The 20,768-nt window shown below is 37.6% G+C and overlaps 20 non-coding genes across 20 annotated transcripts; all 20 read left to right on the forward strand.

The window, feature by feature from the left end:
* Positions 1-157: 157 nt before the first annotated feature.
* On the forward strand, positions 158-230 carry trnaq-uug (transfer RNA glutamine (anticodon UUG)). The gene has a single exon. It is a non-coding gene; the product is annotated as a tRNA-Gln (tRNA).
* Positions 231-876: 646 nt separating this feature from the next.
* On the forward strand, positions 877-949 carry trnar-ucg (transfer RNA arginine (anticodon UCG)). Its single transcript has one exon. It is a non-coding gene; the product is annotated as a tRNA-Arg (tRNA).
* Positions 950-1,595: 646 nt separating this feature from the next.
* Positions 1,596-1,668, forward strand: trnar-ucg (transfer RNA arginine (anticodon UCG)). The gene has a single exon. It is a non-coding gene; the product is annotated as a tRNA-Arg (tRNA).
* Positions 1,669-2,312: 644 nt separating this feature from the next.
* On the forward strand, positions 2,313-2,385 carry trnaq-uug (transfer RNA glutamine (anticodon UUG)). The gene has a single exon. It is a non-coding gene; the product is annotated as a tRNA-Gln (tRNA).
* A 277-nt stretch (positions 2,386-2,662) lies between these two features.
* Positions 2,663-2,735, forward strand: trnar-ucg (transfer RNA arginine (anticodon UCG)). The gene has a single exon. It is a non-coding gene; the product is annotated as a tRNA-Arg (tRNA).
* A 644-nt stretch (positions 2,736-3,379) lies between these two features.
* trnaq-uug (transfer RNA glutamine (anticodon UUG)) lies at positions 3,380-3,452 on the forward strand. The gene has a single exon. It is a non-coding gene; the product is annotated as a tRNA-Gln (tRNA).
* Positions 3,453-4,088: 636 nt separating this feature from the next.
* Positions 4,089-4,161, forward strand: trnar-ucg (transfer RNA arginine (anticodon UCG)). Its single transcript has one exon. It is a non-coding gene; the product is annotated as a tRNA-Arg (tRNA).
* Positions 4,162-4,448: 287 nt separating this feature from the next.
* Positions 4,449-4,521, forward strand: trnaq-uug (transfer RNA glutamine (anticodon UUG)). Its single transcript has one exon. It is a non-coding gene; the product is annotated as a tRNA-Gln (tRNA).
* A 2,074-nt stretch (positions 4,522-6,595) lies between these two features.
* Positions 6,596-6,668, forward strand: trnar-ucg (transfer RNA arginine (anticodon UCG)). Its single transcript has one exon. It is a non-coding gene; the product is annotated as a tRNA-Arg (tRNA).
* A 646-nt stretch (positions 6,669-7,314) lies between these two features.
* trnar-ucg (transfer RNA arginine (anticodon UCG)) lies at positions 7,315-7,387 on the forward strand. Its single transcript has one exon. It is a non-coding gene; the product is annotated as a tRNA-Arg (tRNA).
* Positions 7,388-12,347: 4,960 nt separating this feature from the next.
* trnar-ucg (transfer RNA arginine (anticodon UCG)) lies at positions 12,348-12,420 on the forward strand. Its single transcript has one exon. It is a non-coding gene; the product is annotated as a tRNA-Arg (tRNA).
* A 646-nt stretch (positions 12,421-13,066) lies between these two features.
* Positions 13,067-13,139, forward strand: trnar-ucg (transfer RNA arginine (anticodon UCG)). Its single transcript has one exon. It is a non-coding gene; the product is annotated as a tRNA-Arg (tRNA).
* Positions 13,140-14,504: 1,365 nt separating this feature from the next.
* Positions 14,505-14,577, forward strand: trnar-ucg (transfer RNA arginine (anticodon UCG)). Its single transcript has one exon. It is a non-coding gene; the product is annotated as a tRNA-Arg (tRNA).
* Positions 14,578-15,223: 646 nt separating this feature from the next.
* trnar-ucg (transfer RNA arginine (anticodon UCG)) lies at positions 15,224-15,296 on the forward strand. Its single transcript has one exon. It is a non-coding gene; the product is annotated as a tRNA-Arg (tRNA).
* A 1,006-nt stretch (positions 15,297-16,302) lies between these two features.
* Positions 16,303-16,375, forward strand: trnar-ucg (transfer RNA arginine (anticodon UCG)). Its single transcript has one exon. It is a non-coding gene; the product is annotated as a tRNA-Arg (tRNA).
* Positions 16,376-17,022: 647 nt separating this feature from the next.
* On the forward strand, positions 17,023-17,095 carry trnar-ucg (transfer RNA arginine (anticodon UCG)). Its single transcript has one exon. It is a non-coding gene; the product is annotated as a tRNA-Arg (tRNA).
* Positions 17,096-17,742: 647 nt separating this feature from the next.
* On the forward strand, positions 17,743-17,815 carry trnar-ucg (transfer RNA arginine (anticodon UCG)). Its single transcript has one exon. It is a non-coding gene; the product is annotated as a tRNA-Arg (tRNA).
* A 1,006-nt stretch (positions 17,816-18,821) lies between these two features.
* On the forward strand, positions 18,822-18,894 carry trnar-ucg (transfer RNA arginine (anticodon UCG)). Its single transcript has one exon. It is a non-coding gene; the product is annotated as a tRNA-Arg (tRNA).
* Positions 18,895-19,540: 646 nt separating this feature from the next.
* Positions 19,541-19,613, forward strand: trnar-ucg (transfer RNA arginine (anticodon UCG)). The gene has a single exon. It is a non-coding gene; the product is annotated as a tRNA-Arg (tRNA).
* A 1,006-nt stretch (positions 19,614-20,619) lies between these two features.
* trnar-ucg (transfer RNA arginine (anticodon UCG)) lies at positions 20,620-20,692 on the forward strand. The gene has a single exon. It is a non-coding gene; the product is annotated as a tRNA-Arg (tRNA).
* Positions 20,693-20,768: the final 76 nt, after the last annotated feature.

The following is a 20,768-nucleotide window of genomic DNA, read 5'->3' on the forward strand; positions in this document are numbered from 1 at the left end:
GAAATATTCTGTAAATTTCTGCATCGCAAGATGGAGTGATAGTGTCTTCGTACTTGTTAAATATCACTAGCTTTCCTCATTCGGACAGGTTCACAATTTTGATGTCTATTGTTGCAAAGCAAAATCTGTATGATGTCATATAGGTCAATATGATGTAGACTGCATGGCCTAATGGATAAGGCGTCTGACTTTGAATCAGAAGATTGAGGGTTCGAGTCCCTTCGTGGTCGTTTAAATTGAATAGCTCAGGTCATTTGGAAATGTTTAAAATTTCCCGAAATAAGGTGTTGTTCTTGTTTCTTTGAAAAGCTAGGACATTGTTATGCAACTTTAATAATCTTAAGACTTCGTGGCCTGAGAAACATTGTGTTTGATTCTGTAGCACAAGATTGAACGATCGAGCCTCTTCGTACTTGTCAAAAACCACCATCTTTCCTCATTCGGACAGTTTCAAAATGTTGATGTCTATTGTTGGAAAGCAAAGTCTATATGTTGTCATATTGGAGAAACTTGAGTAGTTAGCCTGGCATAGTGGAGAATGTGCCTACCTTCTAATCACAATATTGACGGGTCGAGTCTCTTTGTGATCGTTTAATTTCATTAGCTCAGCTAATTTGGAAATGTTCTTAGTTTCCCGAAATAAGGCTTTGTTCTTGTTGCATTGAAAAGCTCGGACATTGTTATTCAACTTTAATAATCAAAGACTGCAAGGCCTGAGAAATATTCTGTCTGATTCTGCATCGCAAGATGGAGTGATAGAGTGTCTTCCTACTTGTTAAATATCACTAGCTTTCCTCATTCGGACAGGTTCACAATTTTGATGTCTATTGTTGCAAAGCAAAATCTGTATGATGTCATATAGGTCTATATGATGTAGACTGAGTGGCCTAATGGATAAGGCGTCTGACTTCGAATCAGAATATTGAGGGTTCGAGTCCCTTCGTGGTCGTTTAAATTGAATAGCTCAGGTCATTTGGAAATGTTTAAAATTTACCGAAATAAGGTGTTGTTCTTGTTTCTTTGAAAAGCTAGGACATTGTTATGCAACTTTAATAATCTTAGGACTTCGAGGCCTGAGAAACATTGTGTTTGATTCTGTAGCACAAGATTGAAGGATCGAGTCTCTTCGTACTTGTCAAAAATCACCATCTTTCATCATTCGGACAGGTTCAAAATGTTGATATCTATTGTTGGAAAGCAAAGTCTGTATGTTGTAATATTGGAGCAACTTGAGTATTTAGCCTGGCATAGTGGATAAAGTGCCTACCTTCTAATCACAATATTGACGGGTCGAGTCTCTTTGTGATCGTTTAATTTCATTAGCTCAGCTAATTTGGAAATGTTCTTAGTTTCTCGAAATAAGGCTTTTTTCTTGTTGCATTGAAAAGCTCGGACATTGTTATTCAACTTTAATAATCAAAGACGGCAAGGCCTGAGAAATATTCTGTCTGATTCTGCATCGCAAGATGGAGTGATAGAGTGTCTTCCTACTTGTTAAATATCACTAGCTTTCCTCATTCGGACAGGTTCACAATTTTGATGTCTATTGTTGCAAAGCAAAATCTGTATGATGTCATATAGGTCTATATGAAGTAGACTGCATGGCCTAATGGATAAGGCGTCTGACTTCGAATCAGAAGATTGAGGGTTCGAGTCCTTTCGTGGTCGTTTAAATTGAATAGCTCAGGTCATTTGGAAATGTTTAAAATTTCCCGAAATAAGGTGTTGTTCTTGTTTCTTTGAAAAGCTAGGACATTGTTATGCAACTTTAATAATCTTAGGACTTCGAGGCCTGAGAAACATTGTGTTTGATTCTGTAGCACAAGATTGAAGGTTCGAGTCTCTTCCTACTTGTCAAAAATCACCATCTTTCCTCATTCGGACAGGTTCAAAATGTTGATGTCTATTGTTGGAAAGCAAAGTCTGTATGTTGTAATATTGGAGCAACTTTAGTATTTAGCCTGGCATAGTGGATAAAGTGCCTACCTTCTAATCACAATATTGACGGGTTGAGTCTCTTTGTGATCGTTTAATTTCATTAGCTCAGCTAATTTGGAAATGTTCTTAGTTTCTCGAAATAAGGCTTTTTTCTTGTTGCATTGAAAAGCTCGGACATTGTTATTCAACTTTAATAATCAAAGACTGCAAGGCCTGAGAAATATTCTGTAATATTCTGCATCGCAAGATGGAGTGATAGTGTCTTCGTACTTGTTAAATATCACTAGCTTTCCTCATTCGGACAGGTTCACAATTTTGATGTCTATTGTTGCAAAGCAAAATCTGTATGATGTCATATAGGTCAATATGATGTAGACTGCGTGGCCTAATGGATAAGGCGTCTGACTTTGAATCAGAAGATTGAGGGTTCGAGTCCCTTCGTGGTCGTTTAAATTGGTCATTTGGAAATGTTTAAAATTTCCCGAAATAAGGTGTTGTTCTTGTTTCTTTGAAAAGCTAGGACATTGTTATGCAACTTTAATAATCTTAGGACTTCGAGGCCTGAGAAACATTGTGTTTGATTCTGTATCGCAAGATGGAGTGATAGAGTGTCTTCCTACTTGTTAAATATCACTAGCTTTCCTCATTCGGACAGGTTCACAATTTTGATGTCTATTGTTGCAAAGAAAAATCTGTATGATGTCATATAGGTCTATATGAAGTAGACTGCGTGGCCTAATGGATAAGGCGTCTGACTTCGAATCAGAAGATTGAGGGTTCGAGTCCCTTCGTGGTCGTTTAAATTGAATAGCTCAGTTCATTTGGAAATGTTTAAAATTTCCCGAAATAAGATGTTGTTCTTGTTTCTTTGAAAAGCTAGGACATTGTTATGCAACTTTAATAATCTTAGGACTTCGAGGCCTGAGAAACATTGTGTTTGATTCTGTAGCACAAGATTGAAGGATCGAGTCTCTTCGTACTTGTCAAAAATCACCATCTTTCCTCATTCGGACAGGTTCAAAATGTTGATGTCTATTGTTGGAAAGCAAAGTCTGTATGTTGTAATATTGGAGCAACTTGAGTATTTAGCCTGGCATAGTGGATAAAGTGCCTACCTTCTAATCACAATATTGACGGGTCGAGTCTCTTTGTGATCGTTTAATTTCATTAGCTCAGCTAATTTGGAAATGTTCTTAGTTTCTCGAAATAAGGCTTTTTTCTTGTTGCATTGAAAAGCTCGGACATTGTTATTCAACTTTAATAATCAAAGACTGCAAGGCCTGAGAAATATTCTGTAATATTCTGCATCGCAAGATGGAGTTATAGTGTCTTCGTACTTGTTAAATATCACTAGCTTTCCTCATTCGGACAGGTTCACAATTTTGATGTCTATTGTTGCAAAGCAAAATCTGTATGATGTCATATAGGTCAATATGATGTAGACTGCGTGGCCTAATGGATAAGGCGTCTGACTTTGAATCAGAAGATTGAGGGTTCGAGTCCCTTCGTGGTCGTTTAAATTGGTCATTTGGAAATGTTTAAAATTTCCCGAAATAAGGTGTTGTTCTTGTTTCTTTGAAAAGCTAGGACATTGTTATGCAACTTTAATAATCTTAGGACTTCGAGGCCTGAGAAACATTGTGTTTGATTCTGTAGCACAAGATTGAAGGATCGAGTCTCTTCGTACTTGTCAAAAATCACCATCTTTCATCATTCGGACAGGTTCAAAATGTTGATGTCTATTGTTGGAAAGCAAAGTCTGTATGTTGTAATATTGGAGCAACTTGAGTATTTAGCCTGGCATAGTGGATAAAGTGCCTACCTTCTAATCACAATATTGACGGGTCGAGTCTCTTTGTGATCGTTTAATTTCATTAGCTCAGCTAATTTGGAAATGTTCTTAGTTTCTCGAAATAAGGCTTTTTTCTTGTTGCATTGAAAAGCTCGGACATTGTTATTCAACTTTAATAATCAAAGACTGCAAGGCCTGAGAAATATTCTGTCTGATTCTGCATCGCAAGATGGAGTGATAGAGTGTCTTCCTACTTGTTAAATATCACTAGCTTTCCTCATTCGGACAGGTTCACAATTTTGATGTCTATTGTTGCAAAGCAAAATCTGTATGATGTCATATAGGTCTATATGAAGTAGACTGCGTGGCCTAATGGATAAGGCGTCTGACTTCGAATCAGAAGATTGAGGGTTCGAGTCCCTTCGTGGTCGTTTAAATTGAATAGCTCAGGTCATTTGGAAATGTTTAAAATTTCCCGAAATAAGGTGTAGTTCTTGTTTCTTTGAAAAGCTAGGACATTGTTATGCAACTTTAATAATCTTAGGACTTCGAGGCCTGAGAAACATTGTGTTTGATTCTGTAGCACAAGATTGAAGGATCGAGTCTCTTCGTACTTGTCAAAAATCACCATCTTTCCTCATTCGGACAGGTTCAAAATGTTGATGTCTATTGTTGCAAAGCAAAATCTGTATGATGTCATATAGGTCAATATGATGTAGACTGCGTGGCCTAATGGATAAGGCGTCTGACTTTGAATCAGAAGATTGAGGGTTCGAGTCCCTTCGTGGTCGTTTAAATTGGTCATTTGGAAATGTTTAAAATTTCCCGAAATAAGGTGTTGTTCTTGTTTCTTTGAAAAGCTAGGACATTGTTATGCAACTTTAATAATCTTAGGACTTCGAGGCCTGAGAAACATTGTGTTTGATTCTGTAGCACAAGATTGAAGGATCGAGTCTCTTCGTACTTGTCAAAAATCACCATCTTTCATCATTCGGACAGGTTCAAAATGTTGATGTCTATTGTTGGAAAGCAAAGTCTGTATGTTGTCATATTGGAGAAACTTGAGTAGTTAGCCTGGCATAGTGGAGAATGTGCCTACCTTCTAATCACAATATTGACGAGTCGAGGCTCTTTGTGATCGTTTAATTTCATTAGCTCAGCTAATTTGGAAATGTTCTTAGTTTCCCGAAATATGGCTTTGTTCTTGTTGCATTGAAAAGCTCGGACATTGTTATTCAACTTTAATAATCAAAGACTGCAAGGCCTGAGAAATATTCTGTCTGATTCTGCATCGCAAGATGGAGTGATAGAGTGTCTTCCTACTTGTTAAATATCACTAGCTTTCCTCATTCGGACAGGTTCACAATTTTGATGTCTATTGTTGCAAAGCAAAATCTGTATGATGTCATATAGGTCTATAGGAAGTAGACTGCGTGGCCTAATGGATAAGGCGTCAGACTTCGAATCACAAGATTGAGGGTTCGAGTCCCTTCGTGGTCGTTTAAATTGAATAGCTCAGGTCATTTGGAAATGTTTAAAATTTCCCGAAATAAGGTGTTGTTCTTGTTTCTTTGAAAAGCTAGGACATTGTTATGCAACTTTAATAATCTTAAGACTTCGAGGCCTGAGAAACATTGTGTTTGATTCTCTAGCACAAGATTGAACGATCGAGCCTCTTCGTACTTGTCAAAAATCACCATCTTTCCTCATTCGGACAGGTTCAAAATGTTGATGTCTATTGTTGGAAAGCAAAGTCTGTATGTTGTCATATTGGAGAAACTTGAGTAGTTAGCCTGGCATAGTGGAGAATGTGCCTACCTTCTAATCACAATATTGACGAGTCGAGGCTCTTTGTGATCGTTTAATTTCATTAGCTCAGCTAATTTGGAAATGTTCTTAGTTTCCCGAAATATGGCTTTGTTCTTGTTGCATTGAAAAGCTCGGACATTGTTATTCAACTTTAATAATCAAAGACTGCAAGGCCTGAGAAATATTCTGTCTGATTCTGCATCGCAAGATGGAGTGATAGAGTGTCTTCCTACTTGTTAAATACCACTAGCTTTCCTCATTCGGACAGGTTCACAATTTTGATGTCTATTGTTGCAAAGCAAAATCTGTATGATGTCATATAGGTCTATATGATGTAGACTGCGTGGCCTAATGGATAAGGCGTCTGACTTCGAATCAGCAGATTGAGGGTTTGAGTTCCTTTGTGGTCGTTTAAATTGAATAGCTCAGGTCATTTGGAAATGTTTAAAATTTCCCGAAATAAGGTGTTGTTCTTGTTTCTTTGAAAAGCTAGGACATTGTTATGCAACTTTAATAATCTTAAGACTTCGTGGCCTGAGAAACATTGTGTTTGATTCTGTAGCACAAGATTGAACGATCGAGCCTCTTCGTACTTGTCAAAAATCACCATCTTTCCTCATTCGGACAGGTTCAAAATGTTGATGTCTATTGTTGGAAAGCAAAGTCTGTATGTTGTAATATTGGAGCAACTTGAGTATTTAGCCTGGCATAGTGGATAAAGTGCCTACCTTCTAATCACAATATTGACGGGTTGAGTCTCTTTGTGATCGTTTAATTTCATTAGCTCAGCTAATTTGGAAATGTTCTTAGTTTCTGGAAATAAGGCTTTTTTCTTGTTGCATTGAAAAGCTCGGACATTGTTATTCAACTTTAATAATCAAAGACTGCAAGGCCTGAGAAATATTCTGTCTGATTCTGCATCGCAAGATGGAGTGATAGAGTGTCTTCCTACTTGTTAAATATCACTAGCTTTCCTCATTCGGACAGGTTCACAATTTTGATGTCTATTGTTGCAAAGCAAAATCTGTATGATGTCATATAGGTCTATATGATGTAGACTGCGTGGCCTAATGGATAAGGCGTCTGACTTCGAATCAGAAGATTGAGGGTTTGAGTCCCTTCGTGGTCGTTTAAATTGAATAGCTCAGGTCATTTGGAAATGTTTAAAATTTCCCGAAATAAGGTGTTGTTCTTGTTTCTTTGAAAAGCTAGGACATTGTTATGCAACTTTAATAATCTTAGGACTTCGAGGCCTGAGAAACATTGTGTTTGATTCTGTAGCACAAGATTGAAGGATCGAGTCTCTTCGTACTTGTCAAAAATCACCATCTTTCCTCATTCGGACAGGTTCAAAATGTTGATCTCTATTGTTGGAAAGCAAAGTCTGTATGTTGTAATATTGGAGCAACTTGAGTATTTAGCCTGGCATAGTGGATAAAGTGCCTACCTTCTAATCACAATATTGACGGGTTGAGTCTCTTTGTGATCGTTTAATTTCATTAGCTCAGCTAATTTGGAAATGTTCTTAGTTTCTCAAAATAAGTCTTTTTTCTTGTTGCATTGAAAAGCTCGGACATTGTTATTCAACTTTAATAATCAAAGACTGCAAGGCCTGAGAAATATTCTGTCTGATTCTGCATCGCAAGATGGAGTGATAGAGTGTCTTCCTACTTGTTAAATATCACTAGCTTTCCTCATTCGGACAGGTTCACAATTTTGATGTCTATTGTTGCAAAGCAAAATCTGTATGATGTCATATAGGTCTATATGATGTAGACTGCGTGGCCTAATGGATAAGGCGTCTGACTTCGAATCAGAAGATTGAGGGTTCGAGTCCCTTCGTGGTCGTTTAAATTGAATAGCTCAGGTCATTTGGAAATGTTTAAAATTTCCCGAAATAAGGTGTAGTTCTTGTTTCTTTGAAAAGCTAGGACATTGTTATGCAACTTTAATAATCTTAGGACTTCGAGGCCTGAGAAACATTGTGTTTGATTCTGTAGCACAAGATTGAAGGATCGAGTCTCTTCGTACTTGTCAAAAATCACCATCTTTCCTCATTCGGACAGGTTCAAAATGTTGATGTCTATTGTTGGAAAGCAAAGTCTGTATGTTGTAATATTGGAGCAAGTTGAGTATTTAGCCTGGCATAGTGGATAAAGTGCCTACCTTCTAATCACAATTTTGACGGGTCGAGTCTCTTTGTGATCGTTTAATTTCATTAGCTCAGCTAATTTGGAAATGTTCTTAGTTTCTCGAAATAAGGCTTTTTTCTTGTTGCATTGAAAAGCTCGGACATTGTTATTCAACTTTAATAATCAAAGACTGCAAGGCCTGAGAAATATTCTGTCTGATTCTGCATCGCAAGATGGAGTGATAGAGTGTCTTCCTACTTGTTAAATATCACTAGCTTTCCTCATTCGGACAGGTTCACAATTTTGATGTCTATTGTTGCAAAGCAAAATCTGTATGATGTCATATAGGTCTATAGGAAGTAGACTGCGTGGCCTAATGGATAAGGCGTCAGACTTCGAATCACAAGATTGAGGGTTCGAGTCCCTTCGTGGTCGTTTAAATTGAATAGCTCAGGTCATTTGGAAATGTTTAAAATTTCCCGAAATAAGGTGTTGTTCTTGTTTCTTTGAAAAGCTAGGACATTGTTATGCAACTTTAATAATCTTAGGACTTCGAGGCCTGAGAAACATTGTGTTTGATTCTGTAGCACAAGATTGAAGGATCGAGTCTCTTCGTACTTGTCAAAAATCACCATCTTTCCTCATTCGGACAGGTTCAAAATGTTGATGTCTATTGTTGGAAAGCAAAGTCTGTATGTTGTAATATTGGAGCAAGTTGAGTATTTAGCCTGGCATAGTGGATAAAGTGCCTACCTTCTAATCACAATTTTGACGGGTCGAGTCTCTTTGTGATCGTTTAATTTCATTAGCTCAGCTAATTTGGAAATGTTCTTAGTTTCTCGAAATAAGGCTTTTTTCTTGTTGCATTGAAAAGCTCGGACATTGTTATTCAACTTTAATAATCAAAGACTGCAAGGCCTGAGAAATATTCTGTCTGATTCTGCATCGCAAGATGGAGTGATAGAGTGTCTTCCTACTTGTTAAATATCACTAGCTTTCCTCATTCGGACAGGTTCACAATTTTGATGTCTATTGTTGCAAAGCAAAATCTGTATGATGTCGTATAGGTCTATAGGAAGTAGACTGCGTGGCCTAATGGATAAGGCGTCAGACTTCGAATCACAAGATTGAGGGTTCGAGTCCCTTCGTGGTCGTTTAAATTGAATAGCTCAGGTCATTTGGAAATGTTTAAAATTTCCCGAAATAAGGTGTTGTTCTTGTTTCTTTGAAAAGCTAGGACATTGTTATGCAACTTTAATAATCTTAAGACTTCGAGGCCTGAGAAACATTGTGTTTGATTCTCTAGCACAAGATTGAACGATCGAGCCTCTTCGTACTTGTCAAAAATCACCATCTTTCCTCATTCGGACAGGTTCAAAATGTTGATGTCTATTGTTGGAAAGCAAAGTCTGTATGTTGTCATATTGGAGAAACTTGAGTAGTTAGCCTGGCATAGTGGAGAATGTGCCTACCTTCTAATCACAATATTGACGAGTCGAGGCTCTTTGTGATCGTTTAATTTCATTAGCTCAGCTAATTTGGAAATGTTCTTAGTTTCCCGAAATATGGCTTTGTTCTTGTTGCATTGAAAAGCTCGGACATTGTTATTCAACTTTAATAATCAAAGACTGCAAGGCCTGAGAAATATTCTGTCTGATTCTGCATCGCAAGATGGAGTGATAGAGTGTCTTCCTACTTGTTAAATATCACTAGCTTTCCTCATTCGGACAGGTTCACAATTTTGATGTCTATTGTTGCAAAGCAAAATCTGTATGATGTCATATAGGTCTATAGGAAGTAGACTGCGTGGCCTAATGGATAAGGCGTCAGACTTCGAATCACAAGATTGAGGGTTCGAGTCCCTTCGTGGTCGTTTAAATTGAATAGCTCAGGTCATTTGGAAATGTTTAAAATTTCCCGAAATAAGGTGTTGTTCTTGTTTCTTTGAAAAGCTAGGACATTGTTATGCAACTTTAATAATCTTAAGACTTCGAGGCCTGAGAAACATTGTGTTTGATTCTCTAGCACAAGATTGAACGATCGAGCCTCTTCGTACTTGTCAAAAATCACCATCTTTCCTCATTCGGACAGGTTCAAAATGTTGATGTCTATTGTTGGAAAGCAAAGTCTGTATGTTGTCATATTGGAGAAACTTGAGTAGTTAGCCTGGCATAGTGGAGAATGTGCCTACCTTCTAATCACAATATTGACGAGTCGAGGCTCTTTGTGATCGTTTAATTTCATTAGCTCAGCTAATTTGGAAATGTTCTTAGTTTCCCGAAATATGGCTTTGTTCTTGTTGCATTGAAAAGCTCGGACATTGTTATTCAACTTTAATAATCAAAGACTGCAAGGCCTGAGAAATATTCTGTCTGATTCTGCATCGCAAGATGGAGTGATAGAGTGTCTTCCTACTTGTTAAATACCACTAGCTTTCCTCATTCGGACAGGTTCACAATTTTGATGTCTATTGTTGCAAAGCAAAATCTGTATGATGTCATATAGGTCTATATGATGTAGACTGCGTGGCCTAATGGATAAGGCGTCTGACTTCGAATCAGCAGATTGAGGGTTTGAGTTCCTTTGTGGTCGTTTAAATTGAATAGCTCAGGTCATTTGGAAATGTTAAAAATTTCCCGAAATAAGGTGTTGTTCTTGTTTCTTTGAAAAGCTAGGACATTGTTATGCAACTTTAATAATCTTAAGACTTCGTGGCCTGAGAAACATTGTGTTTGATTCTGTAGCACAAGATTGAACGATCGAGCCTCTTCGTACTTGTCAAAAATCACCATCTTTCCTCATTCGGACAGGTTCAAAATGTTGATGTCTATTGTTGGAAAGCAAAGTCTGTATGTTGTCATATTGGAGAAACTTGAGTAGTTAGCCTGGCATAGTGGAGAATGTGCCTACCTTCTAATCACAATATTGACGAGTCGAGGCTCTTTGTGATCGTTTAATTTCATTAGCTCAGCTAATTTGGAAATGTTCTTAGTTTCCCGAAATATGGCTTTGTTCTTGTTGCATTGAAAAGCTCGGACATTGTTATTCAACTTTAATAATCAAAGACTGCAAGGCCTGAGAAATATTCTGTCTGATTCTGCATCGCAAGATGGAGTGATAGAGTGTCTTCCTACTTGTTAAATACCACTAGCTTTCCTCATTCGGACAGGTTCACAATTTTGATGTCTATTGTTGCAAAGCAAAATCTGTATGATGTCATATAGGTCTATATGATGTAGACTGCGTGGCCTAATGGATAAGGCGTCTGACTTCGAATCAGCAGATTGAGGGTTTGAGTTCCTTTGTGGTCGTTTAAATTGAATAGCTCAGGTCATTTGGAAATGTTAAAAATTTCCCGAAATAAGGTGTTGTTCTTGTTTCTTTGAAAAGCTAGGACATTGTTATGCAACTTTAATAATCTTAAGACTTCGTGGCCTGAGAAACATTGTGTTTGATTCTGTAGCACAAGATTGAACGATCGAGCCTCTTCGTACTTGTCAAAAATCACCATCTTTCCTCATTCGGACAGGTTCAAAATGTTGATGTCTATTGTTGGAAAGCAAAGTCTGTATGTTGTCATATTGGAGAAACTTGAGTAGTTAGCCTGGCATAGTGGAGAATGTGCCTACCTTCTAATCACAATATTGACGGGTCGAGTCTCTTTGTGATCGTTTAATTTCATTAGCTCAGCTAATTTGGAAATGTTCTTAGTTTCTGGAAATAAGGCTTTTTTCTTGTTGCATTGAAAAGCTCGGACATTGTTATTCAACTTTAATAATCAAAGACGGCAAGGCCTGAGAAATATTCTGTCTGATTCTGCATCGCAAGATGGAGTGATAGAGTGTCTTCCTACTTGTTAAATACCACTAGCTTTCCTCATTCGGACAGGTTCACAATTTTGATGTCTATTGTTGCAAAGCAAAATCTGTATGATGTCATATAGGTCTATATGATGTAGACTGCGTGGCCTAATGGATAAGGCGTCTGACTTCGAATCAGCAGATTGAGGGTTTGAGTTCCTTTGTGGTCGTTTAAATTGAATAGCTCAGGTCATTTGGAAATGTTTAAAATTTCCCGAAATAAGGTGTTGTTCTTGTTTCTTTGAAAAGCTAGGACATTGTTATGCAACTTTAATAATCTTAAGACTTCGTGGCCTGAGAAACATTGTGTTTGATTCTGTAGCACAAGATTGAACGATCGAGCCTCTTCGTACTTGTCAAAAATCACCATCTTTCCTCATTCGGACAGGTTCAAAATGTTGATGTCTATTGTTGGAAAGCAAAGTCTGTATGTTGTCATATTGGAGAAACTTGAGTAGTTAGCCTGGCATAGTGGAGAATGTGCCTACCTTCTAATCACAATATTGACGGGTCGAGTCTCTTTGTGATCGTTTAATTTCATTAGCTCAGCTAATTTGGAAATGTTCTTAGTTTCTCGAAATAAGGCTTTTTTCTTGTTGCATTGAAAAGCTCGGACATTGTTATTCAACTTTAATAATCAAAGACGGCAAGGCCTGAGAAATATTCTGTCTGATTCTGCATCGCAAGATGGAGTGATAGAGTGTCTTCCTACTTGTTAAATATCACTAGCTTTCCTCATTCGGACAGGTTCACAATTTTGATGTCTATTGTTGCAAAGCAAAATCTGTATGATGTCATATAGGTCTATATGATGTAGACTGCGTGGCCTAATGGATAAGGCGTCTGACTTCGAATCAGAAGATTGAGGGTTCGAGTCCCTTCGTGGTCGTTTAAATTGAATAGCTCAGGTCATTTGGAAATGTTTAAAATTTCCCGAAATAAGGTGTTGTTCTTGTTTCTTTGAAAAGCTAGGACATTGTTATGCAACTTTAATAATCTTAGGACTTCGAGGCCTGAGAAACATTGTGTTTGATTCTGTAGCACAAGATTGAAGGATCGAGTCTCTTCGTACTTGTCAAAAATCACCATCTTTCCTCATTCGGACAGGTTCAAAATGTTGATGTCTATTGTTGGAAAGCAAAGTCTGTATGTTGTAATATTGGAGCAACTTGAGTATTTAGCCTGGCATAGTGGATAAAGTGCCTACCTTCTAATCACAATATTGACGGGTTGAGTCTCTTTGTGATCGTTTAATTTCATTAGCTCAGCTAATTTGGAAATGTTCTTAGTTTCTCGAAATAAGGCTTTTTTCTTGTTGCATTGAAAAGCTCGGACATTGTTATTCAACTTTAATAATCAAAGACTGCAAGGCCTGAGAAATATTCTGTCTGATTCTGCATCGCAAGATGGAGTGATAGAGTGTCTTCCTACTTGTTAAATATCACTAGCTTTCCTCATTCGGACAGGTTCACAATTTTGATGTCTATTGTTGCAAAGCAAAATCTGTATGATGTCATATAGGTCTATATGATGTAGACTGCGTGGCCTAATGGATAAGGCGTCTGACTTCGAATCAGAAGATTGAGGGTTTGAGTCCCTTCGTGGTCGTTTAAATTGAATAGCTCAGGTCATTTGGAAATGTTTAAAATTTCCCGAAATAAGGTGTTGTTCTTGTTTCTTTGAAAAGCTAGGACATTGTTATGCAACTTTAATAATCTTAAGACTTCGAGGCCTGAGAAACATTGTGTTTGATTCTCTAGCACAAGATTGAACGATCGAGCCTCTTCGTACTTGTCAAAAATCACCATCTTTCCTCATTCGGACAGGTTCAAAATGTTGATGTCTATTGTTGGAAAGCAAAGTCTGTATGTTGTCATATTGGAGAAACTTGAGTAGTTAGCCTGGCATAGTGGAGAATGTGCCTACCTTCTAATCACAATATTGACGAGTCGAGGCTCTTTGTGATCGTTTAATTTCATTAGCTCAGCTAATTTGGAAATGTTCTTAGTTTCCCGAAATATGGCTTTGTTCTTGTTGCATTGAAAAGCTCGGACATTGTTATTCAACTTTAATAATCAAAGACTGCAAGGCCTGAGAAATATTCTGTCTGATTCTGCATCGCAAGATGGAGTGATAGAGTGTCTTCCTACTTGTTAAATACCACTAGCTTTCCTCATTCGGACAGGTTCACAATTTTGATGTCTATTGTTGCAAAGCAAAATCTGTATGATGTCATATAGGTCTGTATGATGTAGACTGCGTGGCCTAATGGATAAGGCGTCTGACTTCGAATCAGCAGATTGAGGGTTTGAGTTCCTTCGTGGTCGTTTAAATTGAATAGCTCAGGTCATTTGGAAATGTTTAAAATTTCCCGAAATAAGGAGTTGTTCTTGTTTCTTTGAAAAGCTAGGACATTGTTATGCAACTTTAATAATCTTAAGACTTCGTGGCCTGAGAAACATTGTGTTTGATTCTGTAGCACAAGATTGAACGATCGAGCCTCTTCGTACTTGTCAAAAATCACCATCTTTCCTCATTCGGACAGGTTCAAAATGTTGATGTCTATTGTTGGAAAGCAAAGTCTGTATGTTGTCATATTGGAGAAACTTGAGTAGTTAGCCTGGCATAGTGGAGAATGTGCCTACCTTCTAATCACAATATTGACGGGTCGAGTCTCTTTGTGATCGTTTAATTTCATTAGCTCAGCTAATTTGGAAATGTTCTTAGTTTCCCGAAATAAGGCTTTGTTCTTGTTGCATTGAAAAGCTCGGACATTGTTATTCAACTTTAATAATCAAAGACTGCAAGGCCTGAGAAATATTCTGTCTGATTCTGCATCGCAAGATGGAGTGATAGAGTGTCTTCGTACTTGTTAAATATCACTAGCTTTCCTCATTCGGACAGGTTCACAGTTTTGATGTCTATTGTTGCAAAGCAAAATCTGTATGATGTCATATAGGTCCATATGATGTAGACTGCGTGGCCTAATGGATAAGGCGTCTGACTTCGAATCAGAAGATTGAGGGATCGAGTCCCTTCGTGGTCGTATAAATTGAACAGCTCAGATCATTTGGAAATGTTTAAAATTTCCCGAAATAAGGTGTTGTTCTTCTTTCTTTGAAAAGCTAGGACATTGTTATGCAACTTTAATAATCTTAAGACTTCGTGGCATGAGAAACATTGTGTTTGATTCTGTAGCACAAGATTGAACGATCGAGCCTCTTCGTACTTGTCAAAAATCACCATCTTTCCTCATTCGGACAGGTTCAAAATGTTGATGTCTATTGTTGGAAAGCAAAGTCTGTATGTTGTCATATTGGAGAAACTTGAGTAGTTAGCCTGGCATAGTGGAGAATGTGCCTACCTTCTAATCACAATATTGACGGGTCGAGGCTCTTTGTGATCGTTTAATTTCATTAGCTCAGCTAATTTGGAAATGTTCTTAGTTTCCCGAAATATGGCTTTGTTCTTGTTGCATTGAAAAGCTCGGACATTGTTATTCAACTTTAATAATCAAAGACTGCAAGGCCTGAGAAATATTCTGTCTGATTCTGCATCGCAAGATGGAGTGATAGAGTGTCTTCCTACTTGTTAAATATCACTAGCTTTCCTCATTCGGACAGGTTCACAATTTTGATGTCTATTGTTGCAAAGCAAAATCTGTATGATGTCATATAGGTCTATATGATGTAGACTGCGTGGCCTAATGGATAAGGCGTCTGACTTCGAATCAGAAGATTGAGGGTTCGAGTCCCTTCGTGGTCGTTTAAATTGAATAGCTCAGGTCATTTGGAAATGTTTAAAATTTCCCGAAATAAGGTGTTGTTCTTGTTTCTTTGAAAAGCTAGGACATTGTTATGCAACTTTAATAATCTTAAGACTTCGAGGCCTGAGAAACATTGTGTTTGATTCTGTAGCACAAGATTGAACGATCGAGCGTCTTCGTACTTGTCAAAAATCACCATCTTTCCTCATTCGGACAGGTTCAAAATGTTGATGTCTATTGTTGGAAAGCAAAGTCTGTATGTTGTCATATTGGAGAAACTTGAGTAGTTAGCCTGGCATAGTGGAGAATGTGCCTACCTTCTAATCACAATATTGACGAGTCGAGGCTCTTTGTGATCGTTTAATTTCATTAGCTCAGCTAATTTGGAAATGTTCTTAGTTTCCCGAAATATGGCTTTGTTCTTGTTGCATTGAAAAGCTCGGACATTGTTATTCAACTTTAATAATCAAAGACTGCAAGGCCTGAGAAATATTCTGTCTGATTCTGCATCGCAAGATGGAGTGATAGAGTGTCTTCCTACTTGTTAAATATCACTAGCTTTCCTCATTCGGACAGGTTCACAATTTTGATGTCTATTGTTGCAATGCAAAATCTGTATGATGTCATATAGGTCTATATGATGTAGACTGCGTGGCCTAATGGATAAGGCGTCTGACTTCGAATCAGCAGATTGAGGGTTCGAGTTCCTTCGTGGTCGTTTAAATTGAATAGCTCAGGTCATTTGGAAATGTTTAAAATTTCCCGAAATAAGGTGTTGTTCTTGTTTCTTTGAAAAGCTAGGACATTGTTATGCAACTTTAATAATCTTAAGACTTCGTGGCCTGAGAAACATTGTGTTTGATTCTGTAGCACAAGATTGAACGATCGAGCCTCTTCGTACTTGTCAAAAATCACCATCTTTCCTCATTCGGACAGGTTCACAATTTTGATGTCTATTGTTGCAAAGCAAAATCTGTATGATGTCATATAGGTCTATATGATGTAGACTACGTGGCCTAATGGATAAGGCGTCTGACTTCGAATCAGAATATTGAGGGTTCGAGTCCCTTCGTGGTTGTTTAAATTGAATAGCTCAGGTCATTTGGAAATGTTTAAAATTTCCTGAAATAAGGTGTTGTTCTTGTTTCTTTGAAAAGCTAGGACATTTTTATGCAACTTTAATAATCTTAGGACTTCGAGGCCTGAGAAACATTGTGTTTGATTCTGTAGCACAAGATTGAAGGATCGAGTCTCTTCGTACTTGTCAAAAATCACCATCTTTCCTCATTCGGACAGGTTCAAAATGTTGATGTCTATTGTTGGAAAGCAAAGTCTGTATGTTGTAATATTGGAGCAACTTGAGTATTTAGCCTGGCATAGTGGATAAAGTGCCTACCGTCTAATCACAATATTGACGGGTCGAGTCTCTTTGTGATCGTTTAATTTCATTAGCTCAGCTAATTTGGAAATGTTCTTAGTTTCTCGAAATAAGGCTTTTTTTCTTGTTGCATTGAAAAGCTCGGACATTGTTATTCAACTTTAATAATCAAAGACGGCAAGGCCTGAGAAATATTCTGTCTGATTCTGCATCGCAAGATGGAGTGATAGAGTGTCTTCCTACTTGTTAAATATCACTAGCTTTCCTCATTCGGACAGGTTCACAATTTTGATGTCTATTGTTGCAAAGCAAAATCTGTATGATGTCATATAGGTCTATATGATGTAGACTGCGTGGCCTAATGGATAAGGCGTCTGACTTCGAATCAGAAAATTGAGGGTTCGAGTCCTTTCGTGGTCGTTTAAATTGAATAGCTCAGGTCATTTGGAAATGTTTAAAATTTCCCGAAATAAGGATTTGTTCTTGTTTCTTTGAAAAGCTAGGACATTGTTATGCAACTTTAATAATCTTAGGACTTCGAGGCCTGAGAAACATTGTGTTTGATTCTGTAGCACAAGATTGAAGGATCGAGTCTCTTCGTACTTGTCAAAAATCACCATCTTTCCTCATTCGGACAGGTTCAAAATGTTGATGTCTATTGTTGGAAAGCAAAGTCTGTATGTTGTAATATTGGAGCAACTTGAGTATTTAGCCTGGCATAGTGGATAAAGTGCCTACCTTCTAATCACAATATTGACGAGTCGAGGCTCTTTGTGATCGTTTAATTTCATTAGCTCAGCTAATTAGGAAATGTTCTTAGTTTCTCCGAAATAAGGCTTTGTTCTTGTTGCATTGAAAAGCTCGGACATTGTTATTCAACTTTAATAATCAAAGACTGCAAGGCCTGAGAAATATTCTGTCTGATTCTGCATCGCAAGATGGAGTGATAGAGTGTCTTCCTACTTGTTAAATATCACTAGCTTTCCTCATTCGGACAGGTTCACAATTTTGATGTCTATTGTTGCAAAGCAAAATCTGTATGATGTCATATAGGTCTATATGATATAGACTGAGTGGCCTAATGGATAAGGCGTCTGACTTCGAATCAGAAGATTGAGGGTTCGAGTCCCTTCGTGGTCGTTTAAATTGAATAGCTCAGGTCATTTGGAAATGTTTAAAATTTCCCGAAATAAGGTGTTGTTCTTGTTTCTTTGAAAAGCTAGGACATTGTTATGCAACTTTAATAATCTTAGGACTTCGAGGCCTGAGAAACATTGTGTTTGATTCTGTAGCACAAGATTGAAGGATCGAGTCTCTTCGTACTTGTCAAAAATCACCATCTTTCATCATTCGGACAGGTTCAAAATGTTGATATCTATTGTTGGAAAGCAAAGTCTGTATGTTGTAATATTGGAGCAACTTGAGTATTTAGCCTGGCATAGTGGATAAAGTGCCTACCTTCTAATCACAATATTGACGGGTCGAGTCTCTTTGTGATCGTTTCATTTCATTAGCTCAGCTAATTTGGAAATGTTCTTAGTTTCTCGAAATAAGGCTTTTTTCTTGTTGCATTGAAAAGCTCGGACATTGTTATTCAACATTAATAATCAAAGACTGCAAGGCCTGAGAAATATTCTGTCTGATTCTGCATCGCAAGATGGAGTGATAGAGTGTCTTCCTACTTGTTAAATATCACTAGCTTTCCTCATTCGGACAGGTTCACAATTTTGATGTCTATTGTTGCAAAGCAAAATCTGTATGATGTCATATAGGTCAATATGATGTAGACTGCGTGGCCTAATGGATAAGGCGTCTGACTTTGAATCAGAAGATTGAGGGTTCGAGTACCTTCGTGGTTGTTTAAATTGAATAGCTCAGGTCATTTGGAAATGTTTAAAATTTCCCGAAATAAGGTGTTGTTCTTGTTTCTTTGAAAAGCTAGGACATTGTTATGCAACTTTAATAATCTTAAGACTTCGTGGCCTGAGAAACATTGTGTTTGATTCTGTAGCACAAGATTGAACGATCGAGCCTCTTCCTACTTGTCAAAAATCACCATCTTTCCTCATTCGGACAGGTTCACAATTTTGATGTCTATTGTTGCAAAGCAAAATCTGTATGATGTCATATAGGTCTATATGATGTAGACTACGTGGCCTAATGGATAAGGCGTCTGACTTCGAATCAGAAGATTGAGGGTTCGAGTCCCTTCGTGGTTGTTTAAATTGAATAGCTCAGGTCATTTGGAAATGTTTAAAATTTCCTGAAATAAGGTGTTGTTCTTGTTTCTTTGAAAAGCTAGGACATTGTTATTTAACTTTAATAATCTTAGGACTTCGAGGCCTGAGAAACATTGTGTTTGATTCTGTAGCACAAGATTGAAGGATCGAGTCTCTTCGTACTTGTCAAAAATCACCATCTTTCCTCATTCGGACAGGTTCAAAATGTTGATGTCTATTGTTGGAAAGCAAAGTCTGTATGTTGTAATATTGGAGCAACTTGAGTATTTAGCCTGGCATAGTGGATAAAGTGCCTACCTTCTAATCACAATATTGACGGGTCGAGTCTCTTTGTGATCGTTTAATTTCATTAGCTCAGCTAATTTGGAAATGTTCTTAGTTTCTCGAAATAAGGCTTTTTTCTTGTTGCATTGAAAAGCTCGGACATTGTTATTCAACTTTAATAATCAAAGACTGCAAGGCCTGAGAAATATTCTGTCTGATTCTGCATCGCAAGATGGAGTGATAGAGTGTCTTCCTACTTGTTAAATATCACTAGCTTTCCTCATTCGGACAGGTTCACAATTTTGATGTCTATTGTTGCAAAGCAAAATCTGTATGATGTCATATAGGTCTATATGATATAGACTGAGTGGCCTAATGGATAAGGCGTCTGACTTCGAATCAGAAGATTGAGGGTTCGAGTCCCTTCGTGGTCGTTTAAATTGAATAGCTCAGGTCATTTGGAAATGTTTAAAATTTCCCGAAATAAGGTGTTGTTCTTGTTTCTTTGAAAAGCTAGGACATTGTTATGCAACTTTAATAATCTTAGGACTTCGAGGCCTGAGAAACATTGTGTTTGATTCTGTAGCACAAGATTGAAGGATCGAGTCTCTTCGTACTTGTCAAAAATCACCATCTTTCATCATTCGGACAGGTTCAAAATGTTGATATCTATTGTTGGAAAGCAAAGTCTGTATGTTGTAATATTGGAGCAACTTGAGTATTTAGCCTGGCATAGTGGATAAAGTGCCTACCTTCTAATCACAATATTGACGGGTCGAGTCTCTTTGTGATCGTTTCATTTCATTAGCTCAGCTAATTTGGAAATGTTCTTAGTTTCTCGAAATAAGGCTTTTTTCTTGTTGCATTGAAAAGCTCGGACATTGTTATTCAACATTAATAATCAAAGACTGCAAGGCCTGAGAAATATTCTGTCTGATTCTGCATCGCAAGATGGAGTGATAGAGTGTCTTCCTACTTGTTAAATATCACTAGCTTTCCTCATTCGGACAGGTTCACAATTTTGATGTCTATTGTTGCAAAGCAAAATCTGTATGATGTCATATAGGTCAATATGATGTAGACTGCGTGGCCTAATGGATAAGGCGTCTGACTTTGAATCAGAAGATTGAGGGTTCGAGTACCTTCGTGGTTGTTTAAATTGAATAGCTCAGGTCATTTGGAAATGTTTAAAATTTCCCGAAATAAGGTGTTGTTCTTGTTTCTTTGAAAAGCTAGGACATTGTTATGCAACTTTAATAATCTTAAGACTTCGTGGCCTGAGAAACATTGTGTTTGATTCTGTAGCACAAGATTGAACGATCGAGCCTCTTCCTACTTGTCAAAAATCACCATCTTTCCTCATTCGGACAGGTTCACAATTTTGATGTCTATTGTTGCAAAGCAAAATCTGTATGATGTCATATAGGTCTATATGATGTAGACTACGTGGCCTAATGGATAAGGCGTCTGACTTCGAATCAGAAGATTGAGGGTTCGAGTCCCTTCGTGGTTGTTTAAATTGAATAGCTCAGGTCATTTGGAAATGTTTAAAATTTCCTGAAATAAGGTGTTGTTCTTGTTTCTTTGAA

Source organism: Salmo salar, chromosome 01, assembly GCF_965601325.2.
Source record: "Salmo salar chromosome 01, fSalSal1, whole genome shotgun sequence".
In the NCBI taxonomy this organism is placed as follows: domain Eukaryota; kingdom Metazoa; phylum Chordata; class Actinopteri; order Salmoniformes; family Salmonidae; genus Salmo; species Salmo salar.